The sequence below is a fragment of the Thalassophryne amazonica genome, chromosome 5, assembly GCF_902500255.1.
Source record: "Thalassophryne amazonica chromosome 5, fThaAma1.1, whole genome shotgun sequence".
Classification (NCBI taxonomy): Eukaryota; Metazoa; Chordata; class Actinopteri; order Batrachoidiformes; family Batrachoididae; genus Thalassophryne; species Thalassophryne amazonica.
This window is the reverse complement of record NC_047107.1, coordinates 79,810,745-79,838,483: the sequence shown is the minus strand read 5'-3', so window position 1 is coordinate 79,838,483 and position 27,739 is coordinate 79,810,745. Positions and strand designations below refer to the sequence as shown.

At 46.2% G+C, this 27,739-nt stretch overlaps 1 protein-coding gene and 1 long non-coding RNA gene across 2 annotated transcripts in view; both read left to right on the top strand.

Moving 5' to 3' along the window:
* The window catches only part of commd10 (COMM domain containing 10), a 203,461-nt gene that overhangs the window by 24,080 nt on the left and 151,642 nt on the right, over nt 1–27,739 (top strand). The gene's annotated exons all lie outside the window — the stretch shown is intronic.
* Nucleotides 25,043–27,683, top strand: LOC117510778. Its single transcript, XR_004560812.1, has 4 exons — nt 25,043–25,627; nt 25,805–26,601; nt 27,190–27,382; nt 27,496–27,683. It is a non-coding gene; the product is annotated as an uncharacterized LOC117510778 (long non-coding RNA).

The following is a 27,739-nucleotide window of genomic DNA, read 5'->3' as shown; positions in this document are numbered from 1 at the left end:
AACTCCCTTTTAACAGGAAGAAACCTCCAGCAGAACCAGGCTCAGGGAGGGGCAGTCTTCTGCTGGGACTGGTTGGGGCTGAGGGGAGAGAATCAGGAAAAAGACATGCTGTGGAAGAGAGCAGAGATCAATCACCAATGATTAAAAGCAGAGTGGTGCATACAGAGCAAAAAGAGGTGAATAAAAAGAAACACTGGGTGCATCATGGGAACCCCCCAGCAGTCTAAGTCTATAGCAGCATAACTAAGGGATGGTTCAGGGTCACCTGATCCAGCCCTAACTATAAGCTTTTTCAAAAAGGAAAGTTTTAAGCTTAATCTTAAAAGTAGAGAGGGTGTCTATCTCCCTGATCCGAATTGGGAGCTGGTTCCACAGGAGAGGAGCCTGAAAGCTGAAGGCTCTGCCTCCCATTCTACTCTTACAAACCCTAGGAACTACAAGTAAGCCTGTAGTCTGAGAGCGAAGTGCTCTATTGGGGTGGTATGGTACTAAGAGGTCCCTAAGATAAAATGGGACCTAATTATTCAAAACCTTATAAGTAAGAAGAAGAATTTTAAATTCTATTCTGGAATTAACAGGGAGCCAATGAAGAGAGGCCAATATGGGTGAAATATGCTCTCTCCTTCTAGTCCCTGTCAGCACTCTAGCTGCAGCATTTTGAATTAACTGAAGGGAACTTTTAGAACAACCTGATAATAATGAATTACAGTAATCCAGCCTAGAAGAAATAAATGCATGAATTAGCTTTTCAGCATCACTCTGAGACAAGACCTTTCTAATTTTAGAGATATTGCGCAAATGCAAAAAAGCAGTCCTACATATTTGCTTAATATGCGCATTGAAGGACATATCCTGATTAAAAATGACTCCAAGATTTCTCACAGTATTACTAGAGGACAGGGTAATGCCATCCAGAGTAAGGATCTGGTTAGACACCATGTTTCTAAGATTTGTGGGGCCAAGTACAATAACTTCAGTTTTATCTGAATTTAAAAGTAGGAAATTAGAGGTCATCCATGTCTTTGACATGATTGCCAATGATTGCTGATGGAATACTGTCCCATTGCAAGATGGGAACTGACCCACCTCAGGATTAAACAGTATTTTTTTTATGCTTATTAAAGCAAAACTACAGTAGCCCCAGTTGCCTCCTAAGCCTGGGACTGTGGGCTTAAGTCCCATATGGGGTGGTTTCTTTAATGGAGCCACCAGGCAGGAGGAGAAGAGAGAGGCCAAAACACCCGAAGTCTTCATTGTACATCTGATTGTGGGTTACCCTTAATGGTGTCTTGTTTATATGACTCTTTTCTGAAGAGTTTGTGTTCTGAACTTTCAGTCTAAAAAGTAGGTTTGAGAGGAATGAACAGTGTAGCTGGCAGGGACAAAGGGTGTTAAAATAACGACTGTCTGTTGCTACATTTGTGCCTATTGAAGCTAGCACTGTCTTGTCTGCTTGTGTGAATCTGTACTGCAATGAAAAAGATCCTGATGAACTCAGTCATGCTGAACATATGGTGAAGTAAACAGCTTACTCACTTTCTCTTCCTCTGTCCCTCTGTGACATCTAACACTGCCATTTTCCCCTCACAGTATCTATTTTCTTTTTTTATATTAATACACATACAAGTAGATGCTCTGATGTAGATGTTGTGTGGGCTGCTGAAGAGGAGGTACTGCTGGCCCACCACCACCAGAGGGCGCTGCCGCCTCACAGGAGCAGCCGGGGTGACAGCTGACACTCATCACCTGTGACAGCTGTCACCACTCATCTGATCTGCATCGGTATATCAGCAAGACGTCATCTCCACCTCTTTGCCGAGATATCGTTCTACCTGAAAGGTAATATCCTCAGCCTGACTGCTTGATAGAAAGCCTTTTTGTTGTGATTTTTGTGAGTGATAACAGACTTTTTCTCCAACGAGAGGTGGAGGTAGCTTCCCTGCCGTGCAGATTGCTGGGTGCAGACGCACCCACGTTTAATTGTGTTTTTGTTCCTCGCCAGCAGTACCAGGTCCGACACGCGGAGGCAGTGGCCACCTGGGAGTTCGGGACTTGGCGGCTCCAGTATTCCCGGGGTCTGGTGGCGGAGGAAATCGTGTGGTTCCGGTTCTGCTTTGGACAGGCGTCTCCTATCTTCGAGCCTGCCCACACGACACCTTGTAATTTGACCTTTGATCTATTGTGGAATCTGTTGTGTTTGTTGTGCACGTTCGCAACAGTAAAGTGTTGTTATTTGACCTATTCTATTGTCCGTTCATTTGCGCCCCCTGTTGTGGGTCCGTGTACTTACACTTTCCCAACAGGATATCTCGGCCAACGTCATGGATCCCGAGGGGCGTCAACCGGCTGTTGAACGGCCAATGGAAGAACAGGGCGCACAGGCGCCCGCAGGAGGAATGATCGGTGAGTTGCAGCGGATCCTCACCGTTTTCACGGCTCGGTTGGATTTAATGACCGAGCAGAACGTCCTCCTTAACCGCAGGGTGGAGGCTCTCGCCGCGCAGGTGGAGGCGCGCCCTCAGGGCGCTGCTGCGGCTCTCCCTCCTGTCGACCCTGTGCGTAACAGTGACGTTCCACTGGTCGTTCAACGACCCCTCCCACCTTCCCCTGAAGCATACATAAGCCCTCCAGAGCCGTACGGGGGTTGTGTGGAGACATGCGCGGACTTCCTTATGCAGTGTTCACTCGTCTTCGCACAACGTCCCGTCATGTACGCGACTGATGCTAGTAAGATAGCTTATGTAATTAATCTGCTTCGCGGCAAGGCACGCGCTTGGGCTACAGCGCTTTGGGAGCAAAATTCACGGCTCCTTCTGACATATGATGGGTTTGTGAGGGAGTTCAGAACAGTGTTCGATCATCCAAATAGAGGAGAGACCGCTTCAGCCGTGCTGCTGTCAATGAGACAGGGGCGCCGGAGCGCAGCTGCTTATGCAGTCGACTTCCGCATCGCGGCTGCGAGGTCCGGCTGGAATAACACTGCCCTCCGCGCCGCCTTCGTAAACGGACTGTCGTTGGTCCTGAAGGAGCTCCTGGTGGCTAAGGACGAACCGCGGGATTTAGACGGGCTTATTAATCTCATTATACGATTAGACAATCGGTTGGAGGAACGCCGTCGGGAGCGAGGCGAAGGACGTGACCGGATACGCGCCGCCCCTCTCCCTTCCGGGTTCGAAAAGGGGCCGCCCTCCCCACGCTCCACAGCCGCAGCGCTTTGTGGGGCAACAGCTCCCCCTGCTGACGTAGTTAGGGAAACGCACAGGGCCAAAATGGGGAGGCTGATCCGTGGAGAGTGTTTTCTCTGCAGCTCAACAGAGCACACACAGAGAGACTGCCCCAAACGGCCAAAACGTCAACACTTGCCCTTAGAGACTGGGCTAAGGGGGGGTCAAGACATTCAAGTGAGACACACACAAATTGCCACACGACTCCCAGTCACAATCCTGAGCGGGGATTTAACCCTTCAAGCCCAAGCACTGGTGGACACGGGGTCAGAAGGGAATCTGCTAGACAGCAGATGGGCAAAGGAGGTAGGGCTCCCTCTGGTGGCGCTTCCTACGCCATTGCAGGTGCGGGCACTAGATGGCACCCTCCTCCCTTTACTCACACACAAGACACCACCAGTAACTCTGGTGGTGTCTGGAAACCACCGGGAGGAGATTGAGTTTTTTGTAACTCCTGCCACCTCCCGCGTGATTTTGGGCATCCCATGGATGTTAAAGCACAATCCCCAGATCGATTGGCCGTCTGGGGTGGTGGTTCAGTGGAGCGGAACCTGCCATCGGGTGTGTTTAGGATCCTCGGTTCCTCCCGGTTCCCAGGCTAAGGAGGAGGTCAAAGTCCCGCCCAATCTGACGGCGGTGCCGGTTGAGTACCACGATCTTGCTGACGTCTTCAGCAAGGACCTGGCACTCACCCTTCCCCCGCACCGTCCGTACGATTGTGCCATTGATTTGGTTCCGGGCGCTGAGTTCCCGTCCAGCAGGCTGTACAACCTCTCACGACCTGAGCGCGAATCAATGGAGACCTACATCCGGGACTCATTAGCTGCCGGGCTGATCCGGAACTCCACCTCCCCGATGGGGGCAGGTTTCTTTTTTGTGGGCAAGAAAGATGGCGGACTTCGTCCATGTATTGATTACAGGGGGCTGAATGAGATTACGGTTCGCAACCGATACCCGTTGCCATTATTAGATTCCGTGTTCACCCCCCTGCATGGAGCCAAAATCTTTACTAAACTGGATCTTAGAAATGCGTATCACCTGGTTCGGATCCGGAAGGGAGACGAATGGAAGACGGCATTCAACACCCCATTAGGTCACTTTGAGTACCTGGTCATGCCGTTCGGCCTCACCAACGCCCCCGCGACGTTCCAAGCATTAGTTAATGATGTCTTGCGGGATTTCCTGCACCGATTCGTCTTCGTATATCTAGACGATATACTCATCTTTTCTCCGGATCCTGAGACTCATGTCCGGCATGTACGTCAGGTCCTGCAGCGGTTGTTGGAGAACCGGCTGTTTGTGAAGGGCGAGAAGTGTGAGTTCCACCGCACCTCTTTGTCCTTCCTGGGGTTTATCATCTCCCCCAACTCCGTCGCTCCTGATCCGGCCAAGGTTGCGGCGGTGAGAGACTGGCCCCAACCCACTAGCCGTAGGAAGCTGCAACAGTTCCTCGGCTTTGCTAATTTCTACAGGAGGTTCATTAAGGGCTACAGTCAGGTAGTTAGCCCCCTGACAGCCCTGACCTCACCAAAAGTTCCCTTCACCTGGTCGGATCGTTGCGATGCCGCGTTCAAGGAGTTGAAACGGCGCTTCTCGTCTGCACCCGTTCTGGTGCAGCCCGATCCTAGTCGCCAGTTAGTGGTTGAAGTGGACGCCTCGGACTCAGGGATAGGAGCTGTGCTTTCCCAGAGCGGGAAGACCGATAAGGTCCTTCACCCGTGTGCCTATTTTTCCCGCAGGTTGACCCCGGCCGAACGGAACTATGACGTCGGCAATCGAGAACTCCTTGCGGTGAAAGAGGCTCTTGAAGAGTGGAGACATCTGTTGGAGGGAACGTCCGTGCCATTCACGGTTTTCACTGACCACCGGAACCTGGAGTATATCAGGACCGCCAAGCGGCTGAATCCCAGGCAAGCCCGCTGGTCACTGTTCTTCGGCCGTTTGACTTCCGGATCACCTACCGTCCCGGGACCAAGAACCAGAGATCGGATGCCTTGTCCCGGGTACATGAAGATGAAGTCAAAACGGAGTTGTCGGATCCACCGGAACCCATCATCCCGGAGTCCACTATCGTGGCCACCCTCACCTGGGACGTAGAGAGAACCGTCCGGGAGGCCCTGGCACGAAGCCCGGACCCCGGAACTGGGCCGAAGAACAGACTTTACGTCCCACCAGAAGCTAGGGCTGCAGTCCTGGACTTCTGTCACGGCTCTAAGCTCTCCTGTCATCCAGGGGTGCGAAGAACCGTGGCAGTTGTCCGGCAGCGCTTCTGGTGGGCGTCCCTAGAGGCCGACGTCCGGGATTATATCCAGGCCTGCACCACCTGCGCCAGGGGCAAGGCTGACCATCGTAGGGCTTCGGGTCTGCTCCAGCCGCTGCCCGTGCCCCATCGCCCCTGGTCCCACATCGGCCTGGATTTTGTCACGGGTCTCCCGCCGTCCCAGGGCAACACCACCATCCTCACGATAGTGGACCGATTCTCCAAGGCGGCCCACTTCGTGGCCCTCCCGAAGCTCCCGACGGCCCAGGAGACAGCGGACCTCCTGGTTCACCACGTCGTCCGGCTGCATGGGATCCCAACAGACATTGTCTCAGATCGCGGTCCCCAGTTCTCCTCGCACGTCTGGAGGAGCTTCTGCCGGGAACTGGGGGCCACGGTGAGTCTCTCATCCGGGTACCATCCCCAGACCAACGGGCAAGCAGAACGGGCCAACCAGGAGATGGAGCAGGCCCTGCGTTGCGTGACAGCCGCGCACCCGGCGGCCTGGAGTACCCATCTGGCCTGGATCGAGTATGCCCATAACAGCCAGGTGTCGTCAGCCACCGGCCTCTCCCCTTTCGAGGTATGTCTGGGGTACCAACCGCCTTTGTTTCCAGTGGTTGAGGGAGAGGTCGGTGTGCCCTCGGTCCAGGCCCACCTACGGAAGTGCCGTCGGGTGTGGCGTGCCGCCCGTTCTGCCTTGCTGAGGGCCCGGATGAGGTCAAAGGCCCATGCAGACCGTCGGCGGACCCCGGCCCCTGCGTATCGGCCAGGGCAGGAGGTGTGGTTGTCGACAAAGGACATCCCCCTCAAAGTGGACTCCCCCAAGTTACAGGACCGTTACATCGGTCCCTTCAAAATCCAGAAGGTCATCAGTCCAGCCGCAGTGAGGCTTCAGCTGCCGGCCTCACTGCGGATCCATCCTGTATTTCACGTGTCCCGAATCAAACCACATCACACCTCACCCCTCTGTACTCCGGGTCCGGCACCGCCTCCTGCCCAGATCATCGATGGCGAGCCGGCTTGGACTGTGCGCCGGCTTTTGGATGTCCGTAGGATGGGCCGGGGTTTCCAGTATTTGGTGGACTGGGAGGGGTACGGACCTGAAGAACGCTCCTGGGTGAAGAGGAGCTTCATTCTGGACCCGGCCCTCCTGGCCGATTTCTACCGCCGCCACCCGGACAAGCCTGGTCGGGCGCCAGGAGGCGCCCGTTGAGGGGGGGGTCCTGTTGTGTGGGCTGCTGAAGAGGAGGTACTGCTGGCCCACCACCACCAGAGGGCGCTGCCGCCTCACAGGAGCAGCCGGGGTGACAGCTGACACTCATCACCTGTGACAGCTGTCACCACTCATCTGATCTGCATCGGTATATCAGCAAGACGTCATCTCCACCTCTTTGCCGAGATATCGTTCTACCTGAAAGGTAATATCCTCAGCCTGACTGCTTGATAGAAAGCCTTTTTGTTGTGATTTTGTGAGTGATAACAGACTTTTTCTCCAACGAGAGGTGGAGGTAGCTTCCCTGCCGTGCAGATTGCTGGGTGCAGACGCACCCACGTTTAATTGTGTTTTTGTTCCTCGCCAGCAGTACCAGGTCCGACACGCGGAGGCAGTGGCCACCTGGGAGTTCGGGACTGGCGGCTCCAGTATTCCCGGGGTCTGGTGGCGGAGGAAATCGTGTGGTTCCGGTTCTGCTTTGGACAGGCGTCTCCTATCTTCGAGCCTGCCCACACGACACCTTGTAATTTGACCTTTGATCTATTGTGGAATCTGTTGTGTTTGTTGTGCACGTTCGCAACAGTAAAGTGTTGTTATTTGACCTATTCTATTGTCCGTTCATTTGCGCCCCCTGTTGTGGGTCCGTGTACTTACACTTTCCCAACAGTAGAAGTCTCTTGACAGTCTCACTCTTGTTCTGTCTTATGGCATTAGATTCTGCCTTTACTGGTGATATTCATAATAAAGGACATTCACATACAAGGCAGCCACTAAGATTTCGCTATTAATTGTGGCCACGCTTGTCTGCATAGCCACAGCGTAAAAGCTAGTGAGTTAATGTAGATTCCATATGCCGGCTTTGACATCAAAAGGTTCTCTGTAGCTTTACTTCCAGGACAGTCAGTCCAAATATGTGAACAAGAACAACTACTATAGTACATCACCTATAGTACTTCAGTACTATAGTTGCTAGGAAGTCTTAAATGTTGTGTCCCTCATTATTAATGCATAGCGACATATACTGTTCCATTTTTAAAAAAGAATTTCTCAGGCAAAGTTTATCCAGACATATCCTTGAATTTTTGCCTATCAACATTAATGCTGTTTTACAAATTATGCACATTAAAGCATGTTTGGGTATGTTATGGTAATATTGAACCCCAAGGCATTGCTTGCATTGTTTTCTTGGCAAATAGTCCCAGTAAATTTTATGCACTGTTAAAATCATTGACATGACTACCACACCCTTTGCTGTTGAGGCCAAAGGGAACTAGGCTACATCTGCCCCATGGAAAACCTTTATGAGATCTCGCAAAAACTATTGCGAGATGTTGCAAAAGTACAGTATCTTACACCCCCATGTCCCTTTCAGGTCTTTGTAGTCTTGGATCATCCTGGCAATTGCTCGGTGGTGAAAACATCATCTCTTGATCGATTTCCAGATGGGACAGTGAACAAGTCTTGTTGCGCACTGTTTTTGACAGACACTGCATGTGGTTGCTGCAGAAAACTTTTGCTGGTCAGGATTTTGCTCTCTCTCTTTTCTCTTTCTTCTCTTCTCCTCTAGTGTGTTCATCTGCATTTTTTAAAGACTTCCATTCCTGTGTGGATCATTGCTCGTCAGCTGGCTTGGTCCCTCGCTTGTTCTTCCCATGTCTTCCAGTTGATGGAGCAGCTCTTGAAAATGTGCTTCAGGAGGTCCTTGTAGTGTTTCTTCTGCCCTACTCTGGGCAGCTTTCCTTTGCTCAGTTGGGAGTAGAATATCTGCTTGGGAAGATGGCTGTCATCCATCCTAGCGATGTGACTCAACCACCAAAGATGGTTCTTGATGATAACTCAGGTGAAGCTCTGGAGCTTGGTTTCAGCCAGCATGCTGATGTTGGTACCCTAGTCTTCCCGCCTGATGCAGGTGATAAGACAGCACTGGTGGAATCGCTCGAGAGTGTTCACATGGCAGCAGTAGGTTGATCAGGTCTCACATCTGTATGGCAGGGTTGATATGATAACAGCTTTGTAGATGAGATTTTCATTTCGTGTTAAGGTCTCTATTGTTGAAAACAGTGGTGTGAAGCAGATCGCAGGCAACTCCGGCGCACTTGAGTTGATGTTGGATCTTGTCATCGATGTTGCTCTTTGATGGCACATGGCTGCCCAGGTATGGAAAGTGGGTCACATTTTCCAGGACCTGTCTGTGCAATTTCACAGCACAAAGCTTTGAATTGACCATGTTAGGTGGGGGCTGATACAGGACCTGTGCCTTCTTTAGTTTGGTGTAGGTTTCAGCAAAATTTTCAAGGATTTTTTGAAGACCTTCTTTTGTAAAGGATGACAGGCTGCTGTCATAGGGATATTGGAATTCCAGGAGCGAATTGGTAGTGATTTAATTCTTGCTCTCAGTCGGCTCAGGATGAAGGGCTTTCCAATCATTCTGTACACAATGTCTGTTAATGGTGGCAGCTTGTCCTTAATCAGGTGGACAGTTAGTGCCACAAAGATGGAGTGTAGGGGCAATGACACAGTCCTGCTTTACTTTTCATGAAACATTCAAAGCTTCAGTTTTTGTGCCATTTACCAGACCTTTGGTAGACTTGTCATCATGGAAAATCCTCAGGATCTTGGTGAGTTTCTCTCGACAGTCCATTTTGCTCAGGATCTTTAAAAGAAGTAGCTGTGACATGCTGTCAAACACCTTTGTCAAGTCAATGAAAATGGGGTACAATGGTTACTCTGGACACTTTACTTGCAGTTGGCGGATAGTATCTGTCTCTCTTTATGGTTGGAAGCTGTTCTGGATTTCAGGAAGGATGTTTTCTGTTCGTGGTCTCAGATGATTGTTGGCAAACTGTGCAAGAACCTTTCCTGTGGTAGACAGTAAGGAGATTCTGCCATGGTTTCCACAGTCAGACTTGTCTCCTTTCCACTTGTAGATGCTGACAATCATTGAGTCTTTCAGGTCTGCTGGTATTTCTTCTTGAGTCCAGATTTTGATGATCATTTTGTGCAGTTGGCATAGGAGAAAGGAACCTACTTCTTCAAAGACCTCAATAGGAATGTTGTCTTCCACAGGTGCTTTGTTTTTCATACCTGGCCAACAAGAGTTTCTTCGAGAGTTGGGTTTCGGCTGAGTTCTTCAACAATGTCTTGTCTTTGTAAATGGTGGAACACTTCCTCTTCCTCAATGATTGGGTTGTGTTCAAGTGATCTTTAAAGTGTTCTTTCCACAGAGCACTGATGTCATCTTGTTCTTCAGCAGGCTCAGGCCATCCGTGCTTCAAAGAAGTGCTTGTCCTTGGGTGGAGGGGCTGTACATTGCTTTGGCAGCATTGAAAAAGTGAGGGCTTGAATTTTAGCGGCCTTGTTGATCCACCACTGATTTTTTTCCCCCCCCCCCCCCCCCAGGATGTGAGTTTTATTTAGTAGAGTCACTTCGCATTACTGAAGGAGAGACTTTTGGCCAATGAGCTGTTGGAGGACCTGGTCATTCTTATCAAACCAGTCTTGGTCCTTTCTCTTCTTATGACTGAGTGTTCTTTGGCAGGCTGTTGTTATGGCTGTCTTGAGCTTCTCCCAATGTTCAGGAGCTGGGACAGAGTACTTCATGGGGAGTTCTTTCATCAGGCACTGTTGAAACTCTGCTTTTGTTTCTGGGTCTTCAAGCAGGGTCTTTAGCAATGTTGAACCTTTTTGACAGTTTAGCAGTGTCCAGGCCTCCTCTTGAGATTCAGCTGGATCCTGCAGCAGATCAGACAATGTTCTGCAGGTAATCCAGACATCTTAAGGTGAAGCAGATTGTGTTTAGGGCACCGTTTCTAGCCCGTCCCTCTTCAAAGTGAGCAGAGCAGATCCTAAATAGGGCTGCTCAGTCGCAGATGCAGCTACCAAAAACCCTCCTGCTTCTTCAAAGGGTCTTATGCCTGAATCACACATCTGCTTCCGTGTCGGTCGGGTCAGAGCTAAGGGCTTCCAGATTCACAATCCTGCCCCTTTCACTATTTGCTGATCACTAAAAGACTTGTGGGAATGCAGCACAGTGTAGAAAATCTACATCCAGGGTCAACCAACCCGTCTGTACATGTGGGAATGTCATTGCATGCAGACAAACATGGTCTTTGACAGATCTTTTGCCTGGTCTGATGGCTAGGAAATCCCAGACGATTGGGGTCTGAGGACCTCCTACAGCCTTCATTTGCCTTCACAGCCATTGGGTGACAAGCCATCGCCACCTCCGCTTGATCTACCATTGAGGATTTCTTGTTTCACTGTTAGGCATCTCATGTTCAGGGTTCCTGTTGGGCCTTCATAGTTACTGTAAGGGCTATGGGGCACACAAGGTTCCCACTGTGTTTCACCCTAACATGCAATCTCCTACTTGATCAGTTACCCAGTTGTCATGATGTAGATGAGGGGTTGGATTTTGACACCTACAGAAGCCTATAATGCTTTCATGGGTGTCTTGGGGCTTTCCCTCATGAGACTCTTACTTGTGTGGCCAGTCAGTTTTTGAGAACTGCCCTACTTTTTTTGTTTTGCTACTTGGGTATTGTTCTGAAAATCTACTTAGCACGACCAAATTACTATATTGTAAAACATAACTGCAGTGTATCAGCTGTAACTCCTAACAAAGTAACTTTTTCTTTCAGAAACATTTCCTATTGAATATGATGCCAAAGTATTTCAGTCAGCGTTCAGCTGAATGTGGGCCTTTGATAATAACTGCAGCTGTGTTTAGTTTCACTTTTTATAGGCTGTATTTGTAAGGATCATAGATGCCCTGCTGTTAATTGTGCTTATTCATACACAAGTGCTGGCAGATAGTCAAAAGATCATATTTCTGCCACATCTGTGTGAAGCTTGTTCTTTGGCTTTCACATTTACATTACTCTCCATCAATGCACGTTGCAGCTTTTTCAAGCATTGTGTTTTTCATCCTCAGAATAGATGTCATGACTTTGTTTTTCCTGTCTTTTGTGACATATTTATAAGTGAATTTTCCATTTCTTATGTGAATATTTTCATGTCAAGTTGTCCTCCAGCTTGCTGTGAATAAAAAGCCAACTAGTTCTAGTTTGTGGAAACCTAAGAGCCATACATGAAAGGCTATTCTTTTTGTGATTCTAATTTATTTTCTCGTTTTCTGACTTGCAGCAGCACTGCTGTAATCATGGAGGAACGGAAGCTCTTTGTTCGAAGGTGCACATAGACAGATTCACGTGCACAAAAACACAGCGATAGTACACACTCACCCACTCGAACATATTGAGTCCTCTCGGTGAAGACTGCAATTTTATTTATTAGTGCAGTGTAATTAAACATCCCTTTTTGACTTGTGTGAGGAGGTGCTGTGATCAGCGCCTCTCAGAACATCCCTCCCTGCTCGCCACCTGCCTCGCACGTCTCCATCAAATCAGCATCTCAAGCAGCAGGCCAAACTACTTTGAACACAACTCAAACGACTCCTGAAGACTTGCGTGAAGCCTCGAGCTCGCCTCCCACATGATCTTGTCAAGTAAGCCCCATCACACACTTTCAGAGCTTCTGCAGTCTTACTATTTATTACTTGAGGGATTACATGGCCAGATCAATATATCGGAGCGCTCAGACGCAAATGCTACCACGTTCAGATCCTTCACACCAAGCCACTCACCAGCCAGGAAGGACAAAGACAGCTTTGTCTAAGCCTCTATGTGCCTTGCTCTACATGTCCCATGATGCTTTGTTGCATTGTGTGCACATCTTTTTTAAGCATCTTTCTTTCTCTCAATCTCTCTCTGTCTCTTTCTCCATCTCACCCTCCCCCTTTCCCACTGGTGATTTTGTTTTGCTCCTGTGGGATTTGGGATCCCATTCATTGAGAGCCCATTGTTGGCCTCTTATCCTTTCCAGAAGATGGGCCCCAAGAGGCAGAATGGGCAACTGTGGGTGCTCTTCTCTCTCCCTCTCTTGGCGCTCCCAGCTCCTCGACACTCTGTGCCTCCTTCCTTGCCATGCAATGATGTCATGGCTTTTATTTGCTCCAGGGGTAACCATTGATTCTCTCGTGCGCCCCCCCCTCCCACACACTCACACACACACCCCTCCCTATTTCACACTCTGTATATCTCCCCCACAAACCTTCACTCCTGTTTTCTTCAGACAGTCTCTTTCCGAGAGTCTTTTGCTTCTCGAAAGGCGTCTGGGGGATTTGGGGATGTTTGGATGGTGTTTAGCACATCCATGTTACATACTTGATACCCAGATAGCACAGCTATCAACCCTGCCAATTCCAACTGCAGCTCATATTCAAATCTTATTGATTCAGTGCACTTTTTGTTCTCCTATGTCCCACTTCAGTGATCAGCTTTTATTTCTCTCTGGATATTCAGCTCGTTTTATTTCACACCCAGTTTTTAAGGATTCATTAATCCCCCGATAATGTGATGTCATGGTGAATTAGTGCTCAAGACTGAAATGTTTAAATGTGGATGCATTTTTCCTCTTTCTTTCATTCATTCGTTCATTCTTTCTTTCTGTTTTTGTTAATTCATTTTGGAGAGGCTCCTCTGCCTCTTGGCTGAACTGTGCTGGAGTGAGCAAACTATTGCAGTTTAAACAAGACACTGATTGCAGAAGCACAGAGCCAAATCATATCTATTCATTCTAGACAATGCTGGCTGTTAGGGGCACACGAGTGTAAAAAAATCACTTTTAACTCATATATCGAACATAATGACACAGCTACACAGTTTTCATCGCAGTCTCATCAATAGCTTTATTTATTCATGTGGTTTCTGTTTTTATTGTTGAAGCTCACCTTTCTGTATTATGCTACAGTACATATTCACAGCAATATTTTTTGTCTTAAAATGATTACGAGTGGAGAGGTGCTGGGGACAATTGTTATCACTCAAGCAATGATAAGGTTTGGAATGTTTCCTCTGTCTGTATCATCAAATTGTCACCAGTGTCTTATCCAGCACTGATTGTCTTTTTATGCTGTGTCAATATTTGAGTGTTTTGTTGCAAAGCCTTTGAGGGTTTTTTTATTGAATGCTGAAGTATTGTGGCAGAAGATCATCTGGTGCCAGATGTGTAAACAGTGTGTTTCCACAAAACACATACTCATATTCCCACACAGAAAGTAAGATTTTAAACCCCAAGGTGAGAATGTGACCACAAAACACATACTCATTTTCCCACACAGAAAGTAAGATTTTAAACCCCAAGGTGAGAATGTGACGTCTCACATATTTGAGCCTAGGTATACATGCTAGACACTTGAGCGACCCTTGAGTGATGTGCAGTAGTAAAGGAAACAGTGAGGCAAAAACCCAAATCTAATGTACAATGAATGGTATTTTTAAGTCTAAAACCACTGACTTTGTACAGAATGCTGTTGTAGTCAGAAGTTTACATGCCTCATTATGGGCATGAATAATGAAGCAGTAATGGACTTTTCAGGAGTTTCTTTTAATTTTTCTTTGTCTGTGAGAAAAAAAGCAAGAATTTGGCAGACATTATTGATTTCTTTGTGGTTTTCTGATACGGTTGTGGAATCCAGCAGCTTATGTGTCTTTGTTGGTGAGGAAAGGTTTACTAGATACTGTGATCTTCGCAGAATCAGTGGATGCTGTGATTGCAGCACTTGAGAAACTGATTGAGGAATTGGGGTGTCTTGGTTTGTGATTATCCTGGACTAGGCTACAATCCAGGCTTTCAATGATTTCCTGAACTTGGCCATCACAAGTGTACATATCTGTGTGTGGTATAAGTCAAATTTTTAGAGACATTCATGTCTCTGGGTCCTCGGCCTTAGTAATTGAGAGGCTCCTAAGAAGAGCTTATGAAGTCATGAGGTCAATGGACAGACAAGGGCTACCCTTGTCTGTCCAATACATTTGCAGAAGAACAGAAATCCAAGTCTTTAGTGTCCTGGTACTTCCTCTGTTACTGTAAAAATTTGATTTGACAATCATCTTTCTTTCTTTCTTTAATATTTATTTCATTCATTTAAAAGAAAAAAACAGAAAAAACAGAAATAAAGCATCACAATCACCAGAATGAAAAGGAGTAGAGAGAAGAACAAGTCTTATATATGACATAACCGGGGTCAAAATAAATAGAACACTGCCATCTACTGGTTCCCAGACACTGCCATGAACACTACTGGCCAGTAGATGCTAGATGGCAGTAGAGGCTTTCAAAACAAATTCTAGATAATCCCTGTCTGTTCACATTTAAAATGTGTGGAATTTAACAAACGCAATTAAAAAATCAATGTCTATAAACGCAGAGAATATATACAAGAGAGTTTTAGGCACTAGAGTTTAATGCTGTTGTCCTTGGAGCCTGAACAGAGTGTCTGAAATGCATTTGTTCTGTCGTGACGTACTGAGATTACATCATCCTACCCATAATGCACTGCGGGGCAGAGCATGTGCTCACAAAACCTTAAAAATTAACACATTACTTTAAAACTAAAACATATATCTGATATTTTTACTTTATACAACTTCAGACATGACAGTAATTTTAAATAACTTGTCCAAAATTAGTTTGGTTAAAATTTGAACCATAAGTTAAAGATGTATGCTTCTGGATGACTTGGGTCATATTGCCAGTATATCAGTATGGTATTAAAGGAAATGTTTTTTTTTTTCTTTTTGGGGCTGTTTTTCTTTTGTCTGCAGAGGATTGAGATCCTTTTTATACAAGCAGTTCTCTTCTGTTTGCAAAGGTTATAACTGTGCACCGGGTATAAAACTTTTAACAGGTGGGTGCTGAACTAATTTTAAAAATGCTTGTTGTTGTTCAGCTTTGTTTATCGGTTTAAAAGTTGTCTCATCGGAAGATAATTAGTCCGATGATGGTCTTTAAAGTTATCTTAAAAGATAATCGGATAATCAATCAATCAACTTTTTTCTTGTATAGCGCCAAATCACAACAAACAGTTGCCCCAAGGCGCTCCACATTGCAAGGCAAGGCCATACAATAATTATGAAACACAGTCTACGTCTAAAGCAACATAACCAAGGGATGGTCCAGGGTCACCCGATCCAGCCCTAACTATAAGCCTTAGCGAAAAGGAAAGTTTTAAGCCTAATCTTAAAAGTAGAGAGGGTATCTGTCTCCCTGATCTGAATTGGGAGCTGGTTCCACAGGAGAGGAGCCTGAAAGCTGAAGGCTCTGCCTCCCATTCTACTCTTACAAACCCTAGGAACTACAAGTAAGCCCGCAGTCTGAGAGCGAAGCGCTCTAATGGGGTAATATGGTACTATGAGGTCCCTAAGATAAGATGGGACCTGATTATTCAAAACCTTATAAGTAAGAAGAAGAATTTTAAATTCTATTCTAGCATTAACAGGAAGCCAATGAAGGGAGGCCAACACGGGTGAGATATGCTCTCTCCTGCTAGTCCCCGTCAGTACTCTAGCTGCAGCATTCTGAACCAACTGAAGGCTTTTTAGGGAACTTTTAGGACAACCTGATAATAATGAATTACAATAGTCCAGCCTAGAGGAAACAAATGCATGAATTAGTTTTTCAGCATCACTCTGAGACAAGACCTTTCTGATTTTAGAGATATTGCGTAAATGCAAAAAGGCAGTCCTACATATTTGTTTAATATGCGCTTTGAATGACATATCCTGATCAAAAATAACTCCAAGATTTCTCACAGTATTACTAGAGATCAGGGAAATGCCATCCAGAGTAACGATCTGGTTAGACACCATGCTTCTAAGATTTGTGGGGCCAAGTACAATAACTTCAGTTTTATCTGAGTTTAAAAGCAGGAAATTAGAGGTCATCCATGTCTTTATGTCTGTAAGACAATCCTGCAGTTTAGCTAATTGGTGCGTATCCTCTGGCTTCATGGATAGATAAAGCTGGGTATCATCTGCGTAACAATGAAAATTTAAGCAATACCGTCTAATAATACTGCCCAAGGGAAGCATGTATAAAGTGAATAAATTGTTCCTAGCACAGAACCTTGTGGAACTCCATAATTAACTTTAGTCTGTGAAGAAGATTCCCCATTTACATGAACAAACTGTAATCTATTAGACAAATATGATTCAAACCACCGCAGCGCAATGCCTTTAATACCTATGACATGCTCTAATCTCTGTAATAAAATTTTATGGTCAACAGTATCAAAAGCAGCACTGAGGTCCAACAGAACAAGCACAGAGATAAGTCCACTGTCCGAAGCCATAAGAAGATCATTTGTAACCTTCACTAATGCTGTTTCTGTACTATGATGAATTCTAAAACCTGACTGAAACTCTTCAAATAGACCATTCCTCTGCAGGTGATCAGTTAGCTGTTTTACAACTACCCTCTCAAGAATCTTTGAGAGAAAAGGAAGGTTGGAGATTGGCCTATAATTAGCTAAGATAGCTGGGTCAAGTGATGGCTTTTTAAGTAATGGTTTAATTACTGCCACCTTAAAGGCCTGTGGTACATAACCAACTAACAAAGATAGATTGATCATATTTAAGATTGAAGCATTAAATAATGGTAGGACTTCCTTGAGCAGCCTGGCAGGAATGGGGTCTAATAAGCATGTTGATGGTTTGGATGAAGTAACTAATGAAAATAACTCAGACAGAACAATCGGAGAGAAAGAGTCTAACCAAATACCGGCATCACTGAAAGCAGCCAAAGATAACGATACATCTTTGGGATGGTTATGAGTAATTTTTTCTCTAATAGTCAAAATTTTGTTAGCAAAGAAAGTCATGAAGTCATTACTAGTTAAAGTTAATGGAATACTCAGCTCAATAGAGCTCTGACTCTTTGTCAGCCTGGCTACAGTGCTGAAAAGAAACCTGGGGTTGTTCTTATTTTCTTCAATTAGTGATGAGTAGAAAGATGTCCTAGCTTCACGAAGGGCTTTCTTATAGAGCAACAAACTCTTTTTCCAGGCTAAGTGAAGATCTTCTAAATTAGTGAGACGCCATTTCCTCTCCAACTTACGGGTTATCTGCTTTAAGCTACGAGTTTGTGAGTTATACCACGGAGTCAGACACTTCTGATTTAAAGCTCTCTTTTTCAGAGGAGCTACAGCATCCAAAGTTGTCTTCAATGAGGATGTAAAACTATTGACAAGATACTCTAACTCCCTTACAGAGTTTAGGTAGCTACTCTGCTCTGTGTTGGTATATGACATTAGAGAACATAAAGAAGGAATCATATCCTTAAACCTAGTTACAGCGCTTTCTGAAAGACTTCTAGTGTAATGAAACTTATTCCCCACTGCAGGGTAGTCCATCAGGGTAAATGTAAATGTTATTAAAAAATGATCAGACAAAAGGGAGTTTTCAGGGAATACTGTTAAGTCTTCTATTTCCATACCATAAGTCAGAACAAGATCTAAAATATGATTAAAGTGGTGGGTGGACTCATTTACTTTTGAGCAAAGCCGATAGAGTCTAATAATAGATTAAATGAAGTGTTGAGGCTGTCATTCTCAGCATCTGTGTGGATGTTAAAATCGCCCACTATAATTATCTTATCTGAGCTAAGCACTAAGTCAGACAAAAGGTCTGAAAATTCACAGAGAAACTCACAGTAACGACCAGGTGGACGATAGATAATAACAAATAAAACTGGTTTTTGGGACTTCCAATTTGGATGGACAAGACTAAGAGACAAGCTTTCAAATGAATTAAAGCTCTGTCTAGGTTTTTGATTAATTAATAAGCTGGAATGGAAGATTGCTGCTAATCCTCCGCCCCGGCCCGTGCTACGAGCATTCTGACAGTTAGTGTGACTCGGGGGTGTTGACTCATTTAAACTAACATATTCATCCTGCTGTAACCAAGTTTCTGTTAGGCAGAATAAATCAATACGTTGATCAATTATTATATCATTTACCAACAGGGACTTAGAAGAAAGAGACCTAATGTTTAATAGACCACATTTAACTGTTTTAGTCTGTGGTGCAATTGAAGGTGCTATATTATTTTTTCTTTTTGAATTTTTATGCTTAAATAGATTTTTGCTGGTTATTGGTGGTCTGGGAGCAGGCACCGTCTCTACGGGGATGGGGTAATGAGGGGATGGCAGGGGGAGAGAAGCTGCAGAGAGGTGTGTAAGACCACAACTCTGCCTCCTGGTCCCAACGCTAGACAGTCACAGTTTGGAGGATCCCAAAAAATTGGCCAGATTTCTAGAAATGAGAGCTGCTCCCTCTAAAGTGGGATGGATGCCGTCTCTCCTAACAAGACCAGGTTTTCCCCAGAAGCTTTGCCAATTATCAATGAAGCCCACCTCATTTTTTGGACACCACTCAGACAGCCAGCAATTCAAGGAGAACATGCGGCTAAACATGTCACTCCCGGTCTGATTGGGGAGGGGCCCAGAGAAAACAACAGAGTCCGACATTGTTTTTGCAAAGTTACACACCGATTCAATGTTAATTTTAGTGACCTCCGATTGGCGTAACCGAGTGTCATTACTGCCGACGTGAATTACAATCTTACCAAATTTACGCTTAGCCTTAGCCAGCAATTTCAAATGTCCTTCGATGTCGCCTGCTCTGGCCCCCGGAAGACAATTGACAATGGTTGCTGGTGTCGCTAACTTCACATTTCTCAAAACAGAGTCGCCAATAACCAGAGTTTGATCCTCGGCGAGTGTATCGTCGAGTGGGGAAAAACGGTTAGAGATGTGAACGGGTTGACGGTGTACACGGGGCTTCTGTTTAGGGCTACGCTTCCTCCTCACAGTCACCCAGTCAGCCTGCCTTCCCGACTGCACGGGGTCTGCCAGGGGGGAACTAACGGCGGCTAAGCTACCTTGGTCCGCACCGACTACAGGGGCCTGGCTAGCTGTAGAATTGAAAATGAAAATAATGAAAATGTTATCTTCAATAATTATCTGTTATCGGATTATCGGAACTGTGCCTACCACTGGTGACATGTAGTCATCCCCTTGAGCGAAACATGCCTGGTTAGCGTCCAGGTCTCACAACCATGCAGTAGGACAGGAAGAACCAAGACCTGAAAGACTTTGAACTGAAATTTTTCTGAAAAGGTATTAGAATTGCCAACTATTTTTGTCCAAGTCCCTCATGACTCCATAAGTACTTCCCGGGTCTCAAAGGCTGAGTACCCAGAGACATGAATGTTATGCAGAGATAACTGATTGTCTATAAAAGTCTGACACTTTAACCACATGCAGGTACATTTCTGATGGCTGAGTCCATTAATGTTGGCAGTATCTGATATTCAAATTAACAGTAGTATTTTACAAGTATCATGTCTGATTGGCTCAGATCTGAAAGCATGCCTTTTACAGTTGCTATCAGTGTGTGTGTATATATATATATATATATATATATATATATATATATATATATATATAGTAATATCAGTGCCTCCCAATGTACAATGGGATTGTGTTGAAAGGTATTAATGAAACTTTATTGAGAGAGTGTGTCGTATTTGCTCCTGCAAGGTAGACAATAAACTTTCGCTCTGTCTTTTTCTTTCTCATTCACATAGTATAACTCTTCTCGTCTCTTTCTCTGGAGACACTGAAAGCGACAGTGTCTACATTCCTTTAGGACACAGACTGGCTGCCTTGGCAATCTTCTAGCTCTGCCACGTAGTGAGGAAAAAAAGGGGTCTAGGGCTGTGAATAGCAACCATAACCTGTCCTGTGCAAGTACAGTCTTTTTCCCTCTGTCTCACTCACACTTACAAAAACCTACACACTGCCCAGTTGCCCATGACTGTCCACTCCATCCTTGTGCCAGCCTCAAACATTAAAATGCATACTGTTTCAGAATTGATGCCCTGCCTGAAGGGGTTGAGTGCCACTTATCCTAGAGCCTGAAACACCAGTGACTAGTTAAAGTTCTCACTCCAAGATATTGGCTAACTTTAGCTCTTATGTAATCCACCCTATACACCTTTAGAAGATTAAACTGAAAACCTTTGGGTTTTGCCATTTCCGAGTTGCTTTTTAGGGTACTTTTATGATAAAGTTAGTACAATCACTGGAAATTTTTAATGGTAAGTTAAAATATTGCTACATTTTGCTGTTATTCTAATTATGTTACTGTAGAATTGCCCTTTAGCAATCAATTGTGCTAAGCAGATTTCGTTATTAAAGAAATCAGTGAACTTTGAGTTTAAGGGAGCGTATTTTCTTGATCACATGGATTCGCCTGGATGCGTTGTGTGAAATAATGGAATGGATTTCTCCGATATTGCTATTTCCTGCAAACAGCATAAGTTCCAACCAACAAAACCTTATGGAATGATTGATTTTATTGACCAGAAGAACCCATGAAATTTAAAGGTTGATGAGGATCTCTGTATGGATTGGGTGTTTTTTGGAGATGGAATAATTTATTCAAAGATCAATTGTTAACTTTAACATTGTGAGGTTGGGCATTTATAGTGGTTTCTGAGTACCCTTCCAGCTTTATGCAATGCAGTGTCATTTCTGATATAAATTCCTTAGCCCTTTTATATGGCGGTGGCTCTTCAGATATGACATCATTTCTCATGTATCTTGACAGAATTCCTTTGATTGGTGGCAGTGGCTGTTACATGACACAGCACCTTCCTGTGTTAGCATTAGGTGATAGTAACAGCCACCCCCATAATCATCTTGTTATTGTTCACACACGACTCATGTTTCCCTTATCAATACCACTTGTGAATTTTCTGTGTACTAAAAATAGGCTTTACAGGTTTTCTATGTCAACAGCATTTTATTGAGTCTTAAAGTAAATATGAAATTGGTCACTGGATCCTAGATCTCTGGACATAAATTAAAATCAATAAAGTCTGTACATGTTCACTGGATCTTTGATCTCTGGACATAAATAGAAATAAGCAAAATAGGGCTGAAACGATTAGCCGAGTAACTCGAATAATTCGATTGCAAAAAATGTTTGAGGCAAATTCTGTGCCTCGAAGCTTTGTTTAATGTTGTAGTACATATGCCAGGCCTGTGTCTGTCGCTGCAACGTCCGCAGAAAAAAAAACAGAAGAAGACTGGAGCATAACAGCTAATCAAATTAGCAATGATAGCTACCGCTTTCTAATGTGACACATAGAGTAAAATAAAGCCTTTTAAGAGAAAGATGGCCCATGCTGATCATCTGAAATAGAATTACTGTCCATTTAAAGTGAAGTAGTGTGTTTGTCTATTTTTAAAAAACACACGGTCTGCTCTACGTGGGGACCGGTGGCCGGCTGCTGTCTCTCTCTGCCCAGTGTGAGGGGCTGTCAGACCAGGCGAGTCACAGCTCTGTCCCCGGCCACTCTTTTTTCTGTGTTTCCCTCAGACTCACACTGAGTGTTTGACTTTTTAATTTTTGCTTTTTTGGGCAACACGCAACACTTCACAAACACGGAAACTTAAATAAATAATAATTAAAAAAACTGACTGCGAGGCTTGCATGTTCAACCTCCAGCTGAAATGCATCTGCTGAATTGCAGAGAAAGAGGGATAAAAAAGTCACACAGGGACCCAGTCCGTCAACCTTTATTTAAAAAAAAAAACTTCAAAATGGTTAAATTTTTAAAAACAAAACAGAAAGCCACATCCCATCGCCATTTCAGCAAAATGCCAATGCTTTGGCGCAGTGACATTGTGCCATTGCTTAGGGAGAGGCCTGGACTATTGATGTTGTTTAAAAATGCAAAAGTACTTTTTATCCGATTACTCAATTAATCGCCAGAATAATCGATAGAATACTCGATTACTAAAATAATCGATAGCTGCAGCCCTAAAGCAAAATCTGTTGTTTTTGTCAGAAGCATTTCCTTTCAGATATTAATTGTTATGCTGCCTTTGTTTGCTGCATGTTGCTGCTGGGTTTGCCTCACTCCCCCTCCCTTCCTGTGTCTTGTGGAGCCACCTGCGGAACTGATTGGATTTACCTGCTCACACTCATCAATCACCTGTACAAATACCTCATCTCTTCACGCTCTCAGACGCCGGAAACTCAGTTGCCTACAGGTTTCCTCAGCCTCGTCTCTGTAGCACTTTCTGTTCCATGTTTCAACGGTGTAAACTAACTCTGTGTTACTTGCGTCCTCAGTGCTCCTGGTTTGGTCAGTTCTATTCTGCCACCTGGTCCTGTTCTGTGCTGATTCCGGACGAACTGTGTTTGGGTGTGATGTTCCTGCCTCCCATTTGCTCCACCGGTCTCTCCCTCCTCCAGTGCTTGGGTTCTCCGCTTATACCATTTACATTATATCAATAAGTCATTATATTTTTTGTACTTTGGCTTGCTTTCTGCATTTTGGGTCCTAACAAACTCTCTCTTAGGTTTGACCCTAACAGGAGTTTCCGGTCACCAAATGGACTCAGTGGAAGCAGAGCAACTTCCCCTGGCCCTCAGCTCGCAGGGACGGTTACTCGATCAACAACAACAACTTCTGTCCGCCTTATCTTATCAGCAGCAATCTCGGGAATCACAGGTATCTCAGTTATGCACCAGCATTTCTGTACTCTCTCAGTGCATAACAGATAGCTTAGCTTTAGCTGCCCCAGCATCAGCGCCGTCAACCGAGCCTGCCATTGCGAGCGCCTCCACAGTAGCATTAGCACCTCAACGTCAAGAAATTTTTCTCTGTCACCCCAACCCTTACACTGGTTCGGTAGATAAATGTGCTTCATTCCTGCTTCAGTGTTCGCTTGTTTTTTCACAAAGACCATCCATGTACACCACTGATAAGGATAAGATAGCTTACCTGGTTAGCCTGCTTCGGGGGAGGCCCTGAAGTGGGCAAGCGCATTATGGGAGCACCAGTCACCGGTGTTAGCATCTTTTAGCCAGTTTAAGCAGGAGTTCTGGACGGTTTTCGATCACCTGGTGTGGGGGCAAGCGACCTCCCAGCGATTGTTGATCCTCAGGCAGGAGAACCATAGTGTGGCGGCTTATCTGAGACGCTTAAAGACGAGCTGGCGGTCTGTGACCTTCCCTCTTCCCTCGACGACCTAATTTCTTTAACCATTAAGATCGATAATCGTTTGAGGGAAAGACGGTGGGAGAGAAGCCGAAGGGTGGTGCGTGTATCTTCCCCTCAGATCCCTCCGCAGGCGGACCCTATTCCTTCTTCCTCGCGTTCCACCAGGAATGCACTCCCCACGCTCACAGCAACCCCTACCGAGGAGCCCATGCAGCACGGTAGGGCTCGATTAACACCAGAAGAGCGTAGACAGCGTTTGCCAGCCGGGGAGTGCCTGTATTGCAGTGCCTGGGGACATATTTGTGAATGCCCGGTTCGGACAAAAGAGACCAATAGACCCCGGGCTATTGATGAGCCGCACTCGTTATTCAGTGGATAACACTTCACGTACCCAAATCCTGGTCACACTTTTTTTTTCCAATAGTCATTTAGACTCCAGGCCCTTTTAGACTCTGGGCAGACGCCAGTTTCTTAGATCCTAGCGTGATTGACCAAGCCCACATTCCTGTGATCGAATTATCCTCTCCAATCCAGGTTTCGGCACTTAATGGCACTCCTCTCCCCACTATAACTCGTCAGACTGTTCCTGTCTCATTGTAATGTCTGGTAATCGTCATGAGTCTATTCAATTTTTTGTTTACACATCCTCCCCACCGATGGTTTTAGGGCACCCCTGGTTAATCTTACACAATCCAGATGTTGATTGGCCAACCATGTCCATTTCCTGGTGGAGTGAAGCATGTCACCTCCGTTGTCTCCATCCGTCTGTTCCGCCCACCCAGAGTTCCAGGGAGTCTGTCATTTCCCCAGTAGACCTCTCTTTAGTTCCTAAGGAGTACCACGACCTTCAAGAAGCCTTTAGTAAGAGCGCAATCATTGCCTCCTCATCGACCGTATGACTGCTCTATCGATTTGCTTCCAGGCGCGGAGCTTCCTTCCAGCCGCCTGTACAATCTGTCGCGTCCGGAGAGGGAATCGATGGAGCAGTATATTCTAGACTCCCTGGCAGCAGGTCTTATTTGTCCCTCCTCCTCACCCTTAGTGGCAGGCTTCTTTTTTGTGGGGAAGAAGGACGGGACCCTCCGTCCCTGCATTGATTTCCGTGGGTTAAACGCCATAACTGTTCGAAACCGGTAGCCTTTGCCTCTATTAGACTCCACCTTTGACTCCCTGCAGGGAGTGGCTATTTTTTCCAAACTTGATCTCAGAAATGCTTACCACCTAGTCCGTATCAAAGAGGGAGATGAGTGGAAGACTGCATTTAACACGCCCTTGGGGCATTTTGAATATCTTGTTATGCCCTTCGGTTTCACTAATGCTCCCGTGGTCTTTCAAGCTTTTGTTAACGATGTCCTCTGTGATTTTCTCAATCGTTTCATTTTTGTCTACTTGGATGACATTCTCATCTTTTCTAAGAACCTGCCAGAACACATTCAACATGTCCGTCTAGTGTTAAGACGTCTCCCATAGAATAGCCTCTTCGTCAAAGCCGAAAAATGTGCCTTCCATCAAACTTCCGTGTCCTTTCTATGATTCGTATTTCAGCACAACCAGATTAGACCAGATCCAGCCAAAGTCTCTGCCGTGGTGAAGTGGCCACCTCCCTCCAGTCGCAAACAAATTCAACAGTTCCTAGGATTTGCCTATTTTTACTGTTGTTTCATCCGTAACTTTAGTCTAGTAGCTGCTCCTCTCCATAAACTCACTTCTTCCAAGTACGGTTTTCATTGGTCCCCTGAAGCCGAACGAGCTTTTCAGTCCCTTAAACATAGCTTTACCACCACTTCTGTCCTTATCCAATCTGATCCGGACCGCCAGTTCATCGTGGAGTTCGACGCCTCCGACATCGGGGCCATTCTCTCCCAGCGGACTGAGGGTGACAGCCTATTGCACCCTTGGGCATTTTTTTCACGACGGCTCTCTCCCGCTGAGTGCAAATACGATGATGGTGACCGGGAACTCTTGGCCGTGAAGGAGGCGCTGGAGGAGTGGAGACATTGGCTGGAAGGTACGTCAATTCCTTATGTTGTTTGGACTGTTCATAAAAACCTGGCTTACATTCAAAATGCTAAGAGACTTAATTCCAGACAGGCCAGGTGGTCTTTATTTTTTTGGCCGATTCAACTTCACTCTCACCTACAGACCTGGTTCCAAGAACGTTAAACCCGATGCCTTGTCTCGCCAGTTTGCTCCTGAGGACTACTCCCCTACACCGGACTGCATCCTTCCCAGCCACATGATTGTAGGCGCCCCCACCTGGGACATTGAGCGAGTCATCCAGGAGGCCCAAAGAACTCATCCCAATCCTGGAGGGGGACCTCCCAGCCGCCTTTTTGTGCCCCCCTCAGCCAGATCTGACGTCCTACAGTTTGTTCATTCCTCCAAATTCTCCTGTCATCCCGGCATTCATAGAACCATACACCTTGCTCAGTAGCATTTCTGGTGGCCCTCTCTCCAGGCAGACACCCGTGAGTTTGTCAGTGCCTGTACCATCTGCGCCTGAAATAAATCATATCACCAACAGCCACCTGGTCTTCTTCATCCGCTTCCTACTCCTGGCTGACCACGGTCCCACATCTGCCTGGATTTCGTCACTGGATTGACTCCCTCAAGCGGAAACACAGTCATCCTCACCATCCTGCACCGGTTTTCAAAGGCAGTACACTTTCTGGCCCTGCCCAAGTTACTTTCGGCAATGGAGACTGCGAACCTCATGGTCCACCATGTATTCCGGCTGCATGGCATTCCCCTGGACATCGTGTCTGACCGAGGGCCCCAGTTTACATTTCAGGTCTGGAAGGCCTTCTGTGCTGCCTTAGGGGCTTCGGTCAGTCTCTTGTCCGGATTCCATCCCCAGACCAACGGGCAGGCGGAGCGGGCCAACCAGGAATTGGAAGCTGCCCTTCACTGTGTTGCATCCTCCCACCCATCTTCCCTTTGAGTGCATACCTATCATGGGTGGAGCATGCTCATAATTCTCAGGTGAGTTCGGCCACCGGCTTGTCGCCCTTTGACAAGATTTTAAGATTAGGCTTAAAACTTTCCTTTTTGCTAAAGCTTATAGTTAGGGCTGGATCAGGTGACCCTGAACCATCCCTTAGTTATGCTGCTATAGACTTAGACTGCTGGGGGGTTCCCATGATGCACTGAGTGTTTCTTTCTCTTTTTGCTCTGTATGCACCACTCTGCATTTAATCATTAGTGATTGATCTCTGCTCTCTTCCACAGCATGTCTTTTTCCTGGTTCTCTCCCTCAGCCCCAACCAGTCCCAGCAGAAGACTGCCCCTCCCTGACCCTGGTTCTGCTGGAGGTTTCTTCCTGTTAAAAGGGAGTTTTTCCTTCCCACTGTCGCCAAGTGCTTGCTCACAGGGGGTCGTTTTGACCGTTGGGGTTTTTCTGTAATTATTGTATGGCCTTGCCTTATAATATAAAGCGCCTTGGGGCAGCTGTTTGTTGTGATTTGGCGCTATATAAATAAAATTGATTTGATTTGATTTGATTTGAGTGCTCTGTGGGTTACCAACCGCCTCTGTTCCCTGCCCAGGAATTTAACCTCTCTGTGCCTTCAGTCCAGGCCCATCTGCAGCATTGTCAACGAGTCTGGCGGACCGCCCCCTCCGCCCTTCTCTGGACGACAGAGAGGACTGTTCGCCATGCAGACCGGCATCGTGCCCCGGCCCCCCAATACCGGCTTGGTCAGGAAGTCTGGTTGTCCGCCAAAGATGTGCCTCTTAAGGCGGCTGCTAGGAAGCTGGCTCCTCGGTACCTGGGTCCATTTGTTGTGGATAAGATTGTCAATCCTGTAGCTGTTAGGCTCAGATTGCCTTGGACCCTCATTATTTATCCTGTCTTTCATGTGTCTCATCTGAAACCAGTCTATTCCAGCACCTTGTGCCCTCCGGCCGTTCCCCCACCTACCCCCCAGACTGTGGATAGCCATCCTGCCTGGACGGTGAGCCACATCCTCGACGTTCGTCGCCGGGGCTGTGGCTTCCAGTATCTGGTGGACTGGGAGGGGTATGGCCCTGAGGAGTGTTCCTGGGTCTCGCTGGGCCTTATTTTGGACCCCTCCCTCATCTCTGACTTCTATTGAGCTCATCTGGGTTGGCCTGGTAAGTC